This window comes from Phyllostomus hastatus, unplaced genomic scaffold (genome assembly GCF_019186645.2).
Source record: "Phyllostomus hastatus isolate PE091 unplaced genomic scaffold, TTU_PhHast_1.1 phas_scaffold_93, whole genome shotgun sequence".
Taxonomy (NCBI): Eukaryota; Metazoa; Chordata; class Mammalia; order Chiroptera; family Phyllostomidae; genus Phyllostomus; species Phyllostomus hastatus.
This window is the reverse complement of record NW_025334042.1, coordinates 7,106,526-7,125,753: the sequence shown is the minus strand read 5'-3', so window position 1 is coordinate 7,125,753 and position 19,228 is coordinate 7,106,526. Positions and strand designations below refer to the sequence as shown.

General features: G+C 40.8%; 1 long non-coding RNA gene across 1 annotated transcript in view; it reads left to right on the top strand.

The window, feature by feature from the left end:
* LOC123813119 overlaps positions 1–19,228 on the top strand; it is a 46,536-nt gene that overhangs the window by 11,587 nt on the left and 15,721 nt on the right. The window contains exon 3 of the long non-coding RNA XR_006784645.1: positions 12,733–12,943. This is a non-coding gene — a long non-coding RNA (uncharacterized LOC123813119). The remainder of the gene's footprint in view (positions 1–12,732; positions 12,944–19,228) is intronic.

Genomic DNA, 19,228 nt, shown 5'->3' with positions numbered 1-19,228 from the left:
CATCTGGGGCGCCAAGATTGCAGCAGGTGGACCCTGAGTATGCAAGCGGCAGCTGGCAGACCCAGTGAGGTGGCAGTTGTGGACCAGGGCAGAGCGCGCAACCCAGGATCCCAGGGAAGGGACTGGGATCCCACAGAGAACGGAGCTACCACCATTGTTCCCTCTCGACCCCACCCTCATATACAACATCACAATCTAGCGACTGGGGTGCCCAGCCCTGGTTAACACCTAAGGCTCTGCCCCTCACTGTAACAGGAGCGACCAGACCGAAAAAAAAAGAGAGAGAGAGAGAGATGGCTCAAACAGAAGCACAAATCAGTGCCCCAGAACTCATCCTTTTGAGTGACTAAGAGATAGCTAACCTATCAGATGCACAGTTCAAAACACTAGTGATCAGGAAACTCACAGAATTGGTTGATTTTGGTCACAAATTAGATGAAAAAATGCAGGTTACCATAAAAGAAATGAAGAAAAATGCACAGGGAACCAACAGTGATGGGAAGGAAACCGGGACTCAAAATAATAGAGTGGACCAGAAGGAAGAAAGAAACAACCAAACAGAAAAGAATGGAGAAATAAGAATTTTTAAAAAATGAGGAGAAGCTTAGGAGCCTCCAGGACATCTTTAAACGTTCCAACATCCAAATTATAGGGGTACCAGAAGGGGAAGAGGTAGAGCAACAGATTGAAAACGTATTTGAACAAATAATAAAGGAGAACCTTCCCATTCTGGCAAAGGAAATAGACTTCCAGGAAGTCCAGGAAGCTCAGAGAGTCCCAAAGAACTTGGACCCAAGAAGAAACACACCAAGGCACATCATAATTACATTAGCCAAGGTAAAAATGAAGGAGAGAATCCTAGAAGCAGCAAGAGATAAGGGGACAGTAACCTACAAAGGAGTTCCCATCAGACCGTCAGCTGATTTCTCAAAAGAGATCTTACAGGCAAGAAGGGGCTGGAAAGAAGTATTTCAAGTCATGAAAGACAAGGACCTGTATCCCAGATTACTCTATCCAGCAAAGCTTTCATTTAGAATGGAAGGTCAGATAAAGTGCTTCTCAGATAAGGTCAAGTGAAAGGAGTTCATCATCACCAAGCCCTTATTTTATGAAATGTTAAAGGGACTTATCTAAGAAAAGAAGATTAAAAAAAAACATGTATAGTAAAAGGACAGCAAACTCACAATTATTAACAACCACACCTAAAGCAAAACCAAAAGAAATTAAGCAAACAACTAGAACAGGAACAGAACCACAGAAATGGAGATCACATGGAGGGTTAGTAATAGGGGAGTGGGAGGAGGAGAGAGGGGGAAAAGGTACAGAGAATAAGTAGCATAGATTGTAGGTAGGGAATAGACAGGGGGAGGGTAAGAATAGTATGAGAAATGTAGAAGCTGAAGAACTTATAAATATGACACATGGACATGAACTAAAGGGGGGGGCAAGCGGGTGGGAGAGGATATATAGGGTGGAGGGGAGTGAAGTGGGAAATGGGACAACTGTAATAGTATAATGAATAAAATATATTTAAAAAAAAGAAAAAAATGGACAGACATATGTTGAAAAAACACATGTCAACCTGAAGAGATTCTCAATGGTCAAATCTGGGCCAATTTGAAAACAAAGTAAATGGTGACAGTAATAGATTATAACACATAGAATGATATAAATATCCAGGACTCTATGCCAATATACATAAATAATTGTATAACCAATAACCAATAAATGGGAGAGAAGGAAAAACTCTATTGAAAAATAGAATTCTAATTAATTCTAATTAATTAATGTCAAAGAAATTATAAAAATAAAAAATCATCAGTTGCTGATAAGTGGGTCAATATAGCATAAGAAATAGGATATTTACATACTCTTAAAGTATCTTTTTATAAAATATGAATTAAGTACAAAAGAAAAAATAGTTACTCTAGACTGCAGAAATCCAGAAGACACTACTTTAACAAAGTGAACAAAATTAACATTCCCAATAATAAGATATTAAAATATTAGACTCCCTGATATGATGTACTAAGAAACCCACAATATCACTTCTGTGCTATTCTTACCATACATGTATAATATGAATTTAACCACTATGAATTTGATCATGATCTGGGTCCTGGGCCATAAAATGGACATTAATGGGACAACTGACAAAAGTTGAACAATGTCTGTAGATTAGTTAATAATATAGTATCAATATTAATTTCATGATTTTGAAAATTGTAGTTAAATAAGAGGTTAACATTTGGGAAGTTGGATAAAGGGCACATGGGAATTTTACATTATATTCTGTATAATTTTTTATGATTTTTTTGTTAGTAATAATTTTAAACTAAAAAGTTTAAAAAAATAATTAAGAAGATAAATAGGCATTTAAAATGTTGCCGTCTATGCTTACAAACTTTCATTTTAGAAAGGACACCTTTTAAAATGAAAGTAATCTCAAAATAAAAAGATACTATCGCCTCAAATGTTAAATATATTTTACTTTATAAAAAGCTTTCAAAAAACATACAGGAAAGGTATATTTTTTTAAGTATAAATTCTCCCTTAGATCAGTATGTTTCCTCTCTCTGATTCATTATTTTGATTTTCCAACTGTTGCTTAGATTTTCAGAGGGTATGACTCAGGTAGTGATGTAATATTTCTGTAAATTAACTCCTAGTGATAATTTTACCCCTGTGGGTACTGAACCTCTCATAGTCTAATTTTACATATATATTATTCTAGGCAACAGGTTTCAGGGAATTCCATTTCTACCCAAGGTATTAGATGTAATTCAGCATCAGTGAAGATTTGGCCCACATGTAACAAGTACTAATTTGCAGTTACAAAGTTTTCTTCCTTATTTTAAAAAGGATGATGGCAGCCAGGACTTTGCTCTGGCCGCCCGGCTCTGGAAAGGTGAGGACACCTGGCCAACCACAAGACTCTTCCTTGGGCTGCAATGACTTCACATCCTTAGTATCAAATAAACTATGTTGAGGCACTTTACTTCCTCAAAATATATTTATTTACAATAAATAGCTAATTATAATAATTTTTTAAAAATTCTGTTTTAATGAAATGTTTTGCTTTGGAGAATTAAGGTGAAAATACAACAACCACCAGAGGGCATAAGATATTAAGAAATATGACAGACAAAGCCTGCTTGCTTCTGAGATTCTCAGATTTCATGGTTTGAAATTTTAGGTAACTATTTCCAGAAATGAACTCATTTGGAAGGCAAATGAGGTATGTGCAAATAAGGACAGGAAGAGGTCAGGAGGGAAAAGCTATCATTTTTTTTAATAAGAATGAAATATTCAACCATGTTCTCAAAAGTGCTCACCTACATACACTTATTAGTTATATTATTGATTTAGGTTAAACATTCAGTTATACATTAAAATGGGTTGGCAATGATAAATTGTGATGTTTCATCACAGCCTGGTGATATTTGAGAAAAATATGGACTGTTTAATGCAATTGTATCTAGAAAATACAGAATGAGCTAGTTCCGAATCAGTGAGGCCAAGGTGTTGAGCTCAGTTTGTGTGTGGATCAGTGAACATGTCCCTACATCAAGGCCAGCCCATCACTCTAAAGAGAAAATGCCATGTGGGGTGCGGTGGGAGTGTGGAGAGAGTGTGGGATGTGCACAGGCGCCAGCCCAGCTCCACACCTGACACCTGAATCAAAGTGCACACCTACCACTGTCAGGTCAGTGAGATCTCACAAATTGGTGATATTTTGACCTTGAAATCAGAAATTATTTGGAGCAAAATTCAAACTTCTGTTCCTCCTATCATCATTCCCTCAACTACTCCTTTCTCATTTCTATTTCCTTTCTCACGTAAGCCCCACCCTTTTTTCTCCTTTGACAGGTATATATATGGAAGAGGTGGCGAATTACTGCTTTTAATGGTTTAAAAAATTATTTCAATTCTGCCAATACTTTTGCTGAAATACCTTGAGTGGGCAAGTGATACTACTAGGCTTGAACTTGAACACAATCATCCTCTGCATGAAATGGCACCTTACCCATTACATTGAGTTCATTTCTTCCCCATTGCATAGAAATCTATGCAATGTGCTATTTTTCACAGATGAGGAATTTTGAAGGAAACTGTGCATATTAGTTGGACTCAATATGATATTTCTATGTCCAAAAAAGGCCTTGTTGGTTCAAGGATGATCATGAGCAATACTGATCATGATCAGACAACCAGACATAGCAGTGCACTCCTTGTTTCCCCACGCTGCTCCTCAATCTCTCTGAACAGGTAAAAATAAACCAGAGAGCTGAGAGTGCCATCTTGACAACTTAGCCAAAATACCATGTAATTATTCTCAATATAAGGTGGGAAAGGAGGGTGTGTATTATTATTTAGAACGTTTATTTATATCATTTTAATATGTTTAGGGTGATTACAATGTTTCTTTTTTACTTTTTCAGAATAAGCTTAAAAATAATTGTATGTTATAAATATTCTGCATTGTCTTAAAATTATTAGAGTCTATTTTTGCCTAATATAATAGTTTATTGTTTCATTTCTACTTCCTCACCTCCAGCTTTTTAATCAGTCTCTTATTATAAGATTTAGCTTTCCTCTTTACATATGGGGGTTGTTGAGCCCCAGTTGTGTCTAATTAATATGTGAAAATCATCATGAATCTGCCTATTCTGACTGTTCATATTACTGTGATTCCTTTGGGACCCAAATTCTTCTATAAAGGAATTGGGTGGGTTTCAGAAGCAAAACCTGGCACATCACATTCGGCCCACCCAGGATCTGAGTGTGGGTGCATAGAAGTTGATCCCACTCTTTTCCGCTGAACATCAAAAAGTTCACAGAAGAGTTCTTTTTCCCCCACCAGTGCTGGACCCTACTGGAAATGACACAGAGGAAAGAGACCTCGCCCTGAGCTCAGCAGAGTTCATGTTCCCATCTCCAGTCACTCCTTTGAGTGTCCATGTGCCCCTGAGGGATCCCCCATGACATCCCTCCTCTGTGAATTCAGGGAAGATGAATTTCCTTCTTTCCCAACCTTGAATTTCTCCCTTGCTCTGATGCTCATAGAATTACACTGGGGGATTATTTGAGGTTGTGTTACGTTACATGCAGTAACAGTTTGTAGGGCAGCCAGGCTTTGATGACATCTGCCAGCAGGAGGCTGGGTTATACTGGAAAATGCCCTACCCTCAGGATACAATTGAGATTGAGGTCATATCCCTCACACCTGGGTAAGCTTGGATAGGTCCCATAGGTAGCATGGGGGGAACTTCAAATACACACACACATATTTGAATATATATATATACATATACATATACATATACATATACATATACATATACATATATATATGTGTGTGTGTGTGTGTGTGTGTGTATATATATATATATACACACACACACACACACACACACATATTTGAAGAAACTATAGCTTCTTTAATTTGCATAATGGATTTACTCTTTCTCATAAACACCCATATCACTGGATATGAAGAGGTGGACAACACTTTTAAATTGGTCAGTATTAGGTATTATATTCTCTTCTATATAATTAGAATCTTCCATTATGCATTTTCTTATGGACAAATGCCAACTCTTTCCAGCTTCGTCTCTCTTTTCCTGCTCTTTCTAAAGGTAGGGGAGGCTTAGGCTGATGTGATTGCATGGCTGCCAGGGCAAGGCTTGCCAGAGCCCCGTGGGTCCTTGGTGAATGGCCTGGTCTCCTCCCACCTGATGTGTCATGAGTCTGCATGGGTCTTGGGGCATTTTGCTGGCACACGCTCTGGTCCTGACCACTTGTGTCTGGTTTGCCTTCCCACATTGCATCCCCTTTCCACATCCTCGGGACTCTGCCAGTTCTCCAGTCTTCTGAGAACCAACACATTCACTCACTGAGGCAGAACCCCTAGGAGTCAGTTCTGCCTCATTCACTTGTCTACTTACCAAGGCCACCACTACTGCATCACCTCACGTGTTGGCAAATAGCCTTCCAATAGAGCCCTTTGCTCCCACAGGTCCAGCGCTGAGAGGAGAAACTAAACTCTTCTTTGAACTTTCTGAGCAGGACACATGAACTGAAAACCTACTTCTCTTATTCTCCTTCCTCTCTCCTTTTGTAGTCCTCTGGCACAGAAGAGCAAACATCCCACTTCTGTTTAATTCCTATAGGGACTTCTTTGTACACCCTCTTTACATGTCTCCTTTTTTATGTCCTTTCTGAGGTAGTGTTTATAGCCTTTTTTCCTAAAACCACAGTGGTGGATAGGTTGCAGAGAGAAATGTGTATAATTTCCAGTGTTAAAGTAACCTTTAACCACCAAGAAAAGAAATATATATTGTCTCAGGCCAGCTATGGTTGCAGATTCTAGATAACTGATTGGTTAATCCTTAGGCAGGACCTGGGTCCTGGTTGAAACTTCCAGAGAGGCTCAAGCTTAACCCAATGATCAGCCTTCTGCATTCCCAGCCTCCCTCCCTCTTTTTAGCATCACAGACATTTATGTCAATGGGTCTTGTTAAGCCCACACCTTTCACACATTTGGCTTCTGGCAATTGGGCATATTTTTCTGAAATGATACATTCTTAAAAGTTCCCTTGGCCAGCAAGACATACCAATGTCTTTTCATAATTATAAATAAATTGGCATGATTTGTTAGCATTACCACTTATGATGCCTTCTTAGCATCTCTGTACAGTCCAATCATCCAAGAAGTTTTATTTCCTAGAAGATGAGAGATTCAGTTTACTCTTGGGTAATGTGGTGAATCTATCTTCTTTCAACACTATTTTTACACATATATTCCTACACTACTGATCACAACCTTTGTTATTCTGAGTATAACTTTTACTTTTACAGAACTCCTGGAATTGATCACTAATAATTCTCTACCTTGAATACATAGAGAGGTGAAGAAAAGTGTGTATCTGTGTTTATACAGGGTTATATACTTAATAGAAGAAACAGAACACTCACATGTCAACACTATTCTCTTAAAATTAATATAAATTAAGTGTATCTAGTTATGTATAACTTTCTTTTGGATGATAATGTCTTTTGTGAACTTTACCCTTTCCCATTTTGAATATCATTATAGATTTATAGTATTATAAACTCAACTTGGTTATGAATAATCACTTCTTAGTGTACAAATGGTTCCAAGGTGGATAGTGGAAACACCTTAAAGCTGGCTCCATTGCCCTTCCAGCACTGCCCCACGTGCTGGACAGCATCCTTGCATTCAAACAAGGGCAAAGTCCACCTAGTCTTCAAAGAGCTCTAACTCCTTTTATTGGGGAGCTAGAAGAAAGAACAAAATCCCAGACATTAGAGAATACATTTGACATTGTTTATTGCTCTACCTTTTCAATGGGGGAATGCATTAACAGGGCACATTTGTATTTTTAGTTTAGTTTTGATTTCCTAGACTCATTTTCTTTTTCCCTATTTTCTTCTTCAATATACTTACATCAAGATTGATACACAGTTCTTCAGGAGGGGTTCAGATCAGTATTATCCCCCATTTCTACCTTCCAGCTGAGCCTAGAATTCAAATCCTCTTTCCAAGGCTTCTGTTCTTAACTTTCAGCTTGAAAATTGAGGAGAGTTTCACAACAGAAATGACATACGAGCCAGGTCTTAAAAAACCAGAGACTTTATCAGCAGACCCATGTGGGGGTGGAGAAAGGGAGAAAGGCTGTCCCAGATAAAACTAAGCATGTGTGTAGGTGTCTTGTGTAGAGATCCAGAGGCATGAAAGGGACTTGGAGTAGAACAACGGGAGGAGAAGGCAGTGACATGGGTTGAGGGCAACATGGTATGTTTGGTTTGTGCGGCGGGAATCTTGATTTGCCACACTGTGGAGTTCCAGTTTTGCCCAGTAAGCGCTCATAAGACAAAAGTGACTAGGTGACTTTAAGAAATGACCTGGAAAACTAATCAGCAGAGTCAATTCACAATTAATTACAAAAATTAATTTCATTGTGAAAAGAGTTCTAGAAAGAGGTTAAAGAAGAAAAATTTTATGTTTAAAACTTCTTTTAACAAATCCTTGATGTTTTTATACATGAGATTGATGAGTAAAGTCCCAACGGAAACATTACCTCATTGTAGAAGTATGATAGTATCTGTCCATCTCCTTGACGCGTGGAAGAAGGGATCAGACACAGCCATTGCCTTTGTGGTGGGCAGGATTCTAAGACGGCCCCATGAACTCTGCCACTGGTGTTCCTACAATTAGGTTACATCTTTGATTAGATTACATTATACGGCAAGAGTGAAGGAATTGTACAGATGTAACTAAGGTCCAAAGTTGGTTGAAAGACTCATCAAAAAGGAGGTTTTCCAAGGTGAATCTCAATCAGTTGGAAGCTCTCTAAAGGAGGGTTTTGAACTTCACAGAGATCAGAAAGAGATTTCTTTTGCTGGCTTTGAAGAAGCAAGCTGCCATAACAAGTCCTATAGCTGCAAGGAAGTCAATTCTTGCAACAATTAAATGAGCTTGGAAGAGGGATTTGAAACTCAAATGAGACCCCAGACCTGGCTACTACCTTGACCACAGCTTTGAGACACACTGAACAGAGGACCCTGCTGCACCCAGTCTGGATCCTGACCCACAAAACCGGTGAGATAACAGTGGATGTGATTTTAAGCTCCAAAGTTTGCCAAAATGAAGCAATAGAAAAATAATGCACCTACAGAGTGGTAAGAAAAATCATATGAACTCAATATTTGCCTATTAAAATAGAGAGTGTATGTAATGGTTAAAGGCATAGAGCCTAAAGCCAGGCCACATGGGTTCATGTCCCAACACTGCCACCTACTTGCTGTGTGACCTTGGGTGTATCCCTTCATGCATCCATGCCTCAATTTCCACATTATGAAATGGCAATAAACATAGTCCTCAACTCATAGGATTATTTTGAGGATTAAAGAATTTGATTTATGCAAAGTCCCTAGAAAGGCTTCTGGATGCAGTAAACACACTATAAAACATTAGCTATCCTTACATATGGCTCTCTACTAATATCAATGGACTAAATATATAAAAGGCTTTCTTCATATATTTCTTAATAAATAACAGCATCATCCTATTAGAAACACTCAAGGCATTTGATGAAGAGATGAAACTTATCACTGTGTTGAGTTTCAATAATCAATTTCAGTCAGAAAAGAACATTAAATAATTGGTGTCATAATGTAAGAAAATAAGATCTCAACTGTAAACTACAAAAATAGCTGGAGGCGGTCTTACCATATCTAAAAACACTTCCCCTCCCCTAAGATTTGGAAATGAATCACAGTTCCAAAGAAATTAATAAAATGCATGAACAGCTGCTGAACTCTTGTGTTATGATTGCTGCATGTTATTTCCAAGGAACCGTACAATGCAAAAATCCTATATCTATAAAATAAAATTGAAGGAACATAATTTGGGAAAAGCTATTTTGCTGAGATAGGTAGAAAGATAGATGGATGAGCAGATGGGTAGAAGACAGATGACAGGCAGATAGGGAGGGAGGGACAGGGGGAGAAAAGAAGGAAGGAAATAGATAAACTGAACTTCTGATCATGAGAAACACATCTTGAATTCTCTGGGATAAATGGATTGAATTTTAAAGAAAATACAAAAATAAGTGAAGCTTATTCTGAATCAATAAAAACTGTTGGCCTACAACTTTTTAAAAAATTCAGGCAAAACTGAAAAATGGAAAAAGCTTCTCCTAAAATATCCAACTAGAAGGATTTAGCTGGGTAAAGGGAAAAGTCAGTTTTAGAACAAGTACATTATTGTTAAAGACCAGATAGATACATCAGCATAAGAAGGGAGAACTTTAAAAAAGATTGTAGATACTTAGGCTTCATCCAAGAGAGTCTGACCTAGGAGATCTGGAGTACAGGTCAGGAAACTATTTTTCTTTGTATTAGCTAAGGTAAGACAGGTTGTAGTAACAGATTCAAAAATGCCAGTAGCTTGGCACAATAGAAAGGAACTTCTCGCCCACAAAATGGTTCAGAGGGAGTTTGGTGGGAAGGCCACTCTTCATGCAGTCATTTAGCAACCTAGACTCTTTCCACCTGTGGCTCCCCCATACCCTATGGTTTCATTGTTATTTGCTTCCACCCAATAGAAGGAGAAATAGCGTGAAGAAACACATGTGGGCTGTTGCAATGGGCCAGCTAGGAGGAGCATGGATTTTCTCTTTTTCTCTCACTCTGTTAAGGAGAATTCAGTGAGTAGGCCACCCCTGCCTGCAAGAGAAAGAGGGAAGCACAGTGCAGCTGTGGTGCCAGTAAGAAGAGGAAGTGGATTTTAGTAAACAAGAAACAGTCTCTACCATAAGCACACCATGTAATTTGCATGCAAAAGTGGTGAAGAGTTAAAAACTCACAGATGGAAGTATAGCTTTTTAGTCCAAACAACCTAGGTCCCAAACTTAGCCACTTGACAGCTGTCTGATCATAGGCAAAATGTTTCCCCCGCTCTGTGCCTCAATCTCCCCACCTCCTTATCTTTTAAATGAGGATTTAAAATTCCTATATATTAAGACTCTTATAAAACTGAAATAAGATAATATGTTTAAAAGCCAGAAAAATAAATGGCACTTAGTTAATAGTCATAACCATTTTGTTCTAACTGTTCTGTTGTTTTGGGAAGAAAGGGAGGCAGGATGTTGTTATTTGAGTTAATAAATCAGAGGTATCAGTACAAATGTGTTATTCTAACTGAATTGTTTAATTAAGAAATTTTAGATGTCAGAATTTTAACAAAATGGAAGTTGATTTCCTGCTCCTGTAAGTTCCTGGGCAAATCTTCAAGTCAGAGTCCTCCAGGTGACCCTTCAGAGACCCAGTCTTTTCCACCGGTGGCTCTCCCTTGCCCCGGGCTGCACAGCGACTTGTCAGGGTGACGAGACGCACTGTCGGACGCAGTGTGCAACGTGGTCTGAGCTAAGAATTAGGTGTCTCGGTACAGAATGTTTGAAGCTAACAGAGATAACAATTACTCCAATTTTTAAATAAAATAAAAAATCTTAAAATATTAACAAATTGAGGATGTTGATAGTATAGTTCTCAAGCTGAGATTTACAATAATTTGATCAACACATAATTCAATTCAGGGAATTTGAGATATATTCAGTTATAACTTTTGCCACAGATGAAAGCATTCTGCTACACCTAAGGACATTCAGGTTCAGAGTTGGACCTGAGCTGTGCGGGGCTCATCACTTGAAGCCAGTGGCGCCATCATGAAGGGGCTGAATTCTGTCATTGAAATGATTGATTGACAGAGTAGTCCTGGGTCTGGGTGAGTGTAAGGATGCTGTCTAATCAATGCAGCGATCTATCAGAAGAAGCAGAGAATGGTCCTTGTTTAGCACTTCTAAAAGTTGAGTTATGTACAGACTTTTTTTAGATATTTCTTTTACAAGCAATTTATGTGCACAGGCTTCTTTTACAGTAATTTTTACTAAACTACAAGAATATATCCCTGGTTTTCTCATCTTCAGATTCCAACTTATACATTCTGATCAAAATAACAAAGCAAAATACAATATGTCCCTGTGTACCTCATTCTCTTGGGTTGTCCACCACTTTCCACCTTACCTGGTTTCAAACCTCACATATCCTACCCACTCGGCATACTCACACACGTTTTATGCTGCCCTCCCTCCCCCAATAAGCATCTCAAAACATGTTTTCTTCCTTTGCACTTCCCTGACGCCACCCCCGTTTACCTCTTAGGTCTCATTCTTGTTTGATGAACTCTTACTGACCTGCCAAAACCGTCAGAACCTGCCTCCTTCCACTCCCCATGTGCTCCATTCACATATGGTCAGTGTTCCCACATCAGCAGGTTCTCTGCTTCTGAGTTCTTGCCTGGGACAGACCACCCATCAGGGAAGTGGTGAGGTACCTTCCATGTGCCAGGCGTCATGGTGTCATTGCATCTGTTCCCCTGGTGCCTTGGGAACATTACCTGAGCCTTTATTCTCCTTTGTCTTTTCTGAAAAATAACTATATTGACAATTTCCTTGACTGAAATAATAGCTACTATTTATTCAGGCCCTTACCATGTGCCTGGTTTTCTGTTAAGCATTGGATGTATTATCTCATTTATCCTTACAACATCGTCAGGATGTGGGGCTTAGCAATATGCCCACATTTTTAGATGAGGACATTGAAGCAAAGGAAAGTGTTAAGTGGCTCGATTAATCTGAGCACAAACTTGGAGCTTTAGAGTTTCCTGAGGATATTGACCCCATTCCTTCCTAAAGTACAGCAGTGCCAGAATGCTGTTTTGACCAAGTAAGCACACTTAGAATGAACACCACAGCCTCGTGCGCTCGGGTTAGCAGCGCTTGTCGTGGTTCTTTGCTACACCAGCCCACTTTACCAAAACTGAAGCAACCCAAACTTAAATTTGACCTAGTTTAATCAAAATGTGGGTTGTGGTTCAATTATTCAGCAATTGATTACTAAGAATTTAAACAGTTTCTAACAACCGCTATAAATGCAGTCTTTCTCTTGTGGTCTCCCTCAGAAACTAATGTTGCTATTTCTCATTGCCATGTACACAGCATAAGTCCTCTTAAATAACGTGCAAACGCAGAGGGACCTATCCTCCTACAGACACCATACTGCAAAGGATGTGGGGTTAAAGAGGGTCCTGGGATGAATCTTGAGATGATGTTCCAGCTAATTCAAGCTCCAAATGTCACTCCCTAGGCTCACCGTCTGCAGCTTCCTGGCGATAGCAGTGGAGTCCTGCTGCTGCTCAGTGGCAGTCGATACTGTTTACCACCCATTCAATGAACACACAAACTCAAGTGGAGAGGAAAGGCATGCTGGTACCAAGAAGACAGTCAGACCACAGCCAGCAAACACCCATTGGCTATGGTTTCCTCCACCAATGGTACCATGTAGCCAAAATGAGAAGGTAAGAAGTGGCCCAAACTTATGGGAGCCAAGAGTCACCCCTGCCTTGACATGTTGGCCACCCCCCTGCTCAGACTACAAGGCAGGAGGGGTTTCTAATAGAGACAGGGATTATACACCAGAATCCAAAACAAGAGTGAGCGTTGCTTTCCTGCTTCCTGTTTGAGTTTCACAGGTCTCCATCAGCTGCTCAGGGATGTTAGAACAGCGATCTGTTTTGAGTTTGGAAAGGTTTGATGTTTCTTTATGTGGGGGTGTTCAATTCATCAGAAAAAAAGCCAGCCTCCCGCTCTCGGTAGTGCAGCGTGGAAATGTAGCACATCCCACTCTGACATTTCCCTTCTGCCTCCTTAGCCCCAGGCACTAGATTGTGGTTTCCAGGTTGTTTTGCTTTTTCTTTCTTTCTGATTGTTTTCACTCCCCATGCCAAGTATCTTAAGTCATATTAACTAAAGATCTAGTGTTTTTTAAGTAACAGGGAAAGCTGGTCTCAGCCTCCTGCCAGGACTGAACAAATGTTTTTGCCAATGCTTTGCCTGCATGCTCTGCCCATGGGAGGCCCTTCCTGAGGCTCCCAGAGCGGTGGAATTCCAGAGCCTTTTCCCCACGCCTCCACGGCTCCAGTTCCCCAGTTTCAGAGAGTTAAATGCACTGCCTCCTGCTTATCTCTCAGGGAAGTCTGCCTTCCCAGACTCACCTTTTCTGGCCCTTCTAGCAATGTCTCACTGGCAACTACCTCTCCCAGGGGCCCAAAGCTATTTGTATGACCATTAAAAGTGTGAGAGAAATTGATGTTTTGAAAGTGTTGAACACTGTGTCAATGCCTGTTAAAACAAAACAAAACCCCACTTCTCTATGTCTATTTCTGTCTTTTCAATCAAATAACGTTGCCTGACTCATTCAGCAAGTCCCAATCACCTGCCTGCTTTGGGGGCACCACCATTAAGAGAATAAAAGGAATGCAGAGAAACAGTGGCCTGGGCATTTGACATGTGTTAATGCTTCTCAGCTAGTTACTATTTGTATTTCAGTCTTACAAAGGAGGAAACTGAGGCCAGGAGGCATAAAGGTTTTGCCCAAAGTCACACAAAATAACCAAGTCCACACCATAACCTGCTAGATTGCCTCTAGAATGTTCCAGAGTCAGCACACTCTTGATTCCAGAGCAGGGCATCAGTATTGATGCCTTTTCTTCTACCCAAGTGAATTATACAGGATGACCCAGGAGGAACCCTACTTTACTTTCAGCTCTTATTTAAAGTCCTGAGCCACAAACTAGCAACAAGCCACATGCCCCCTGCTTGCTCCTTTCAGTGCTGCGCTCTCAGCCTCTGGTGGCAGGGCTGCTTGCTCTGCCTCAGTCTTTGCACCTTCCAGCACCAGCTCTAGATGTGGCCCAACCCAGTGCCCAAAGCATCTGCCCTCCATCCCAAAGCCTCAGAAGACTTTACCCCCTTCTGGTACCTGCTACCTACCACCCTTAGTCCTCTAAACAGCATTCACCTCCCCCACTCTCTTCCTAGCCTGGGGATGAAAGTGTGGCAGAGGAGGAAGGCAGTGCAAGGCAGTGAACCTAGTCTTTCTGGCCTGTAGTCTCTGAAGGTCGTCATCACCACAGAGGATTTTGTCCTGATATCACTATTGTAAGTCTTTGATAGTTAACTATTCACATATCCTGGAGGATGTTGGAATTAGGGAGAGTGAAAGTAACAATAGTTATCCTCTGAGAACAGCATAAAGTGTTCAACTATTTAGGAGTATCCACATGTTTAAAGAAGTAAGTACAAGAAAAACAAGCTACAATGAGTCAGAGGAATTTTAAAGTTCTGAGATGGAAGAGTTCCAGGTAGTTTCCAGTGTCGGCTTTAACTGTAGTTGCATCAGTGCAGCAATGAGAGCCATTGGGAACCACCGGGCTGGGTGACTTAACCTCACTGATACCAAAATGTCCAAGACAATGGACAGAGCTGAGGAAGAAGGTTCCTCATGAGATGACAGTCATGTCCTCGGCATTCAGAGAAGTTACCTTGAGTTCAGGACATGACAGCCACTGGATGGGGACAAGGAACAAGCATGTGCAGATGTGTCAGCCCCAGCTGGGACGTTCCTGCTGCAGGGGTCGAAGAGGCTGTGTTAGACCAAGGGATGCTGCCTCCTCTTCTCCTCCCTGAAATGGAGGGGAAGGCAGGAATGAGAGGAGAATATGCAGCCAGCTGTCTCTCCTGCAAGTGCCAGAGTCAGGGATCTAACCTGGGCCAGTAGTTCAAGGAAGTAGAGTCTGGATGCCTCCAGTTGATATATCTTCTTCAAACTCAGTTAACTTAAATAAGCATATGTGTATACACCGCTAATAATATCTTTGATCACTACTTCATATGCACAACATAATGCCAGCCTGTGGGTGGTTTAATTAAGGAAAGAGAACACTGGTGGCGCACAGCACAGGATGAGAAAGACATAGCCATCAAATGCAAAAGGAAAACAGCATGCATTACATACAAGCAATGAAAGCTTGCTATTTCTACGGTATAATTCATTTTGGTTTTGATTGGAGCTCCCTCAGGAACAGAGAAGGAGCGTGAAGTAGTAGAAGAAGGAGGTTAAGTGGCATGGGGCAGAGCAGCAAGAGCGTTGAGGAAAGGAGCTATCAAGGGAGAGAACTGTGGTCTAACCGGCCAAGCGCTGTCCCTGCTCCCTCAGCCTCACGAGGACATAGGTGCCTTAACCGCTCTGCCTGAAGTTATTCGAAAGCTCACAGACACCTGAACATAAAATGGTTGTCCTATTTCACTGGATTAGTTGGTTTCATATATTTTTAGTACTTAGACATACATTTCTGTGCAATTTAGATATGAGAACCAGGGTTCAGGATCTGCAATTTATAGGGAGCAAGCCCAGCTGCACTTCCTACTAACGTGCAGGCAGCGGTGGTGGCTGGCGAGTGAAGACACACACAAGACTGTCCTGCCTTCCTGGGCAGCCCCTGCACACAGGATGCAGTGTTTTTGCCCTCAGGAATTTTCAGAGTCTTTAACAAATGAATGTAAATTATGACACTCCAAGAGAGAAGGGCAACAGGGGAGCGGCATGTCAGAAATATATTTAACCATTGAGCAGCTGCTCCTCTTTATTTTTTCTCCCGCCAGCCCATGAACATCTAAAATACTGCTCGGCAGCATCCAATCTGAAAAGCAGTTAGTATGATGGTTAATTTTATCTGTCAACCTGATTGGACTACAGTGCCCAAGTATTTGGCCAAGCATTATTCTCGATGTTTCTGTGAACACGGGTTTGGATGAGATTTTACATTTAAAGCAATGGACTTTGAGTAAAGCAGATTGCCTTCCTTGATGTGGGCCTCATACAATGAGTTGAAGGTCTAGAGAGAAGAAGCTGCCCGCCCCTGAGCAGGAAGGAACTCTGCCTGCAGACTGCCTTCGGACTCACCCTGCAACTTTTTCTTGAGTCTAGCCTGCCGACATTTCCCATCAGATTTTTGACGTAGTAAACCTCACATGAGCCATTTTCTCAAAATAAATATCTTTACATGTTTTTATATAAGCCTCAGAAAAAAAGGGATGTGGAGAGTAGACAAACACACACATTCTGTTCTCTTTGTGTTCTGTGTGGTTCTGTTTCTCTGGAGATCCCTGAGTAACTTACCAAATGAATATAAATTTGGAAAATAGAATGGAGCCTATTTTCAGGTAATCGGATTAATTGTCATTCATGATAAAAAAGAGCAATAGGAACATACATATTTTTAATGTGCTATAGAAACAGGTTTTGAATAAAGGGCAGTTGAAAACTGGGGCACTGAGAAACATGTCAGAGCAAAGAAAGTGAAATCTTAAAAGCAAAAGCACCAACATAAGAACTAAGGTATCAAAACATCAAATGAAAAAATCCTGGGCTCTTCATGAGGTCTTACCTAAGGCAGGCCAGACAGAACATGAAGCTTTTAGCTAACATGCCAGCTGAGCCCTCAACTCAGGGCCAGCTTTATGTGTCCATGCTCTAAAAGGAAAACCACAGAAAGAGGGATGTGGGGTCACAGGCTTCTGTGTGATAAAGGCACAGCCCAAGAAAAACTGGGGAAAGCCACCCCCAAGCGCAGAATGGGAGTAAGATTGGCAAGGGAAGTGCATGAGGCAGGTTCTGGACCCTGGCTGACTTGTCCCCCAGTGGGGGCCAGCTACCAGGAGCAAGTCATCCCAGCTCTCTGAGCAGAGGCTTCACTTCCTCTGGGCGCACGCTACTTTCAGGTTCCTACAGCTTCTATTTGCAGTTTCTAAGTGTCTGAACACCACTGCTCTCTATAACAGGGCTTACAGTCCACCCATTGCCTGGCACATTGAATATATTTATTTGATTTCAATACTATGTAGTCTCCTAAAGAGAACTTGGTATTTACAATAAAAACACAATGATATACATTGAAAAAAAAGTCAAAGACAAAAATCAAAAAATAAAAGGGAGAGAGAAGATTGCGACCTACTTTAACAGGAAAACAATAGAAAGACAGCTGAGTTTGAAATTCAATTCAACAACCATTTACTACAGACTTGCTTCCAAAACTAATTTCTCCACTAACATAGCTTGGCAGTTAAGAGGACTGCCTTTTAGTAGCTGTCACCTTGGGCCCAGTTACTTAACAGTCCTTTGTCTCTGTTTCTCTATCAACAAAATGGGGATAATATCAGGGAAAAAATTTTTCCTTTCCACTTTCTCAAAAATTAATATAACTTAAAATTATTAGCTGTTCTCTTATTCCTAACCTAGTGGAAGTTCTTAAAAGGAAGGTCTAGGAGAGAGAGGGGAAGCCGACATTTACTGTACACCTCTAGAGTATGAGTTAGCACACCTCAGGTTATCTCGTATAACCACCGTAAACTTTGGAGAAAAGATTCTCATCAATATACAGATGCAGTGGAGTCCTAGAGGCCCTGAGGCTTAGATCAGAAGCTAAAGGGGCCTAAAGTGTTCTCTCTTATGAAGCCCTGCATGGAGAGATGCTCCCCAGAGCAGAGCCCCTGGGTCTGCCTGTCTCAGAATCACTGGAAATGCTTGTTAAAACAGAAGGTTCCTGCAACCTCTACCCTCATGCACACCTGTTTAATTTCCATCTCTTGATGGTAGTGGTTTTGATGAGCCATCCACTGCCATGATTCCTCTGCACACTCAGGAGCCACTGTTTTCCTGGTTAGGAACCGGGGCCTGGTCTTGCTCTGTTGTACATATGTGACCCTACCACATGACTCAGTCTCTCTGAGACTCTTTACCCTATCCAAAACATGGAGAGAATAGAACCTTAAAAGGTTACTGTAATAATAAAAAAAATGGATGCTTAGTGCCAAGGTCAAAGTCTGGAACAAAGTAATTATTATTGTCTCTTCCACATGCCATTACCTTTATTTCCTCTTTGTTTTCCCATTCAGTTTCAGGACTCACTGTGTTTGATTTCTTCCCCATCCCTCAACTGAGAACAGCCAAGCGAATGTCATAAACAGTCTCCTTGCCAAACCCAGCGACCTCATTTCTGATCTTGTGAAATTGTATATCTGTTCTGTTCATCTTTTATTCATTATAACAATGCTGTGCATCTGCTCTGGGCCATACACCAGGCTGGGTGTGAGGTATACAATAATGACTACAGCAGGTGCAACCCCTGCTCTCATGGAGATTTCAAGCTTGTGTTGTGATTTTAATAAATAACCACATAGAAGCATATCAACAAATTGTACAATCAAAGAAAAAAAATCAGCATGCCCTAAAAAGAGAATGATAGAAGGGATATTTTTTATCAAAGAAGGTCAGGGAAGGTCTGAGACCAGAGAACTCAGGTATGAAAAGAGTCATTCCCACAGAAAGTGCAGCAACATGTGGGAAGACCCTGAGGTAGAAAAGAACATGTCACACTGAAGGAAGTAAAGGAACATCCGGACAGCTGGACAAGAGGAAGGGTAGTATGACATGAATAGGCAGGAGCTTAGCCATGCAGAGTCCCATAAACCATGATGAAGGTTTGGGCTGGATTCCAAGGGCAGCTTGGGGCCGTTAGAGGACTTGGAGCCAATCACGGCAGCTGTGATTGGAGGGTGGGTTAGAAGGGGGCTAGAAGAGAAGTTGGGAGGTCAGTTTGTTTGGGGAGTTTGGATTTGGATGCTGAAAGTAGAAGCAGACACACAGTGAGAGTTTGAGATTAATTTTTAGTAGACAATTGGAGATGAACTGAATGTGGAAAATAAAGAAATTGCCACAAATTACTCTCAAGCTCAGGTTTGAG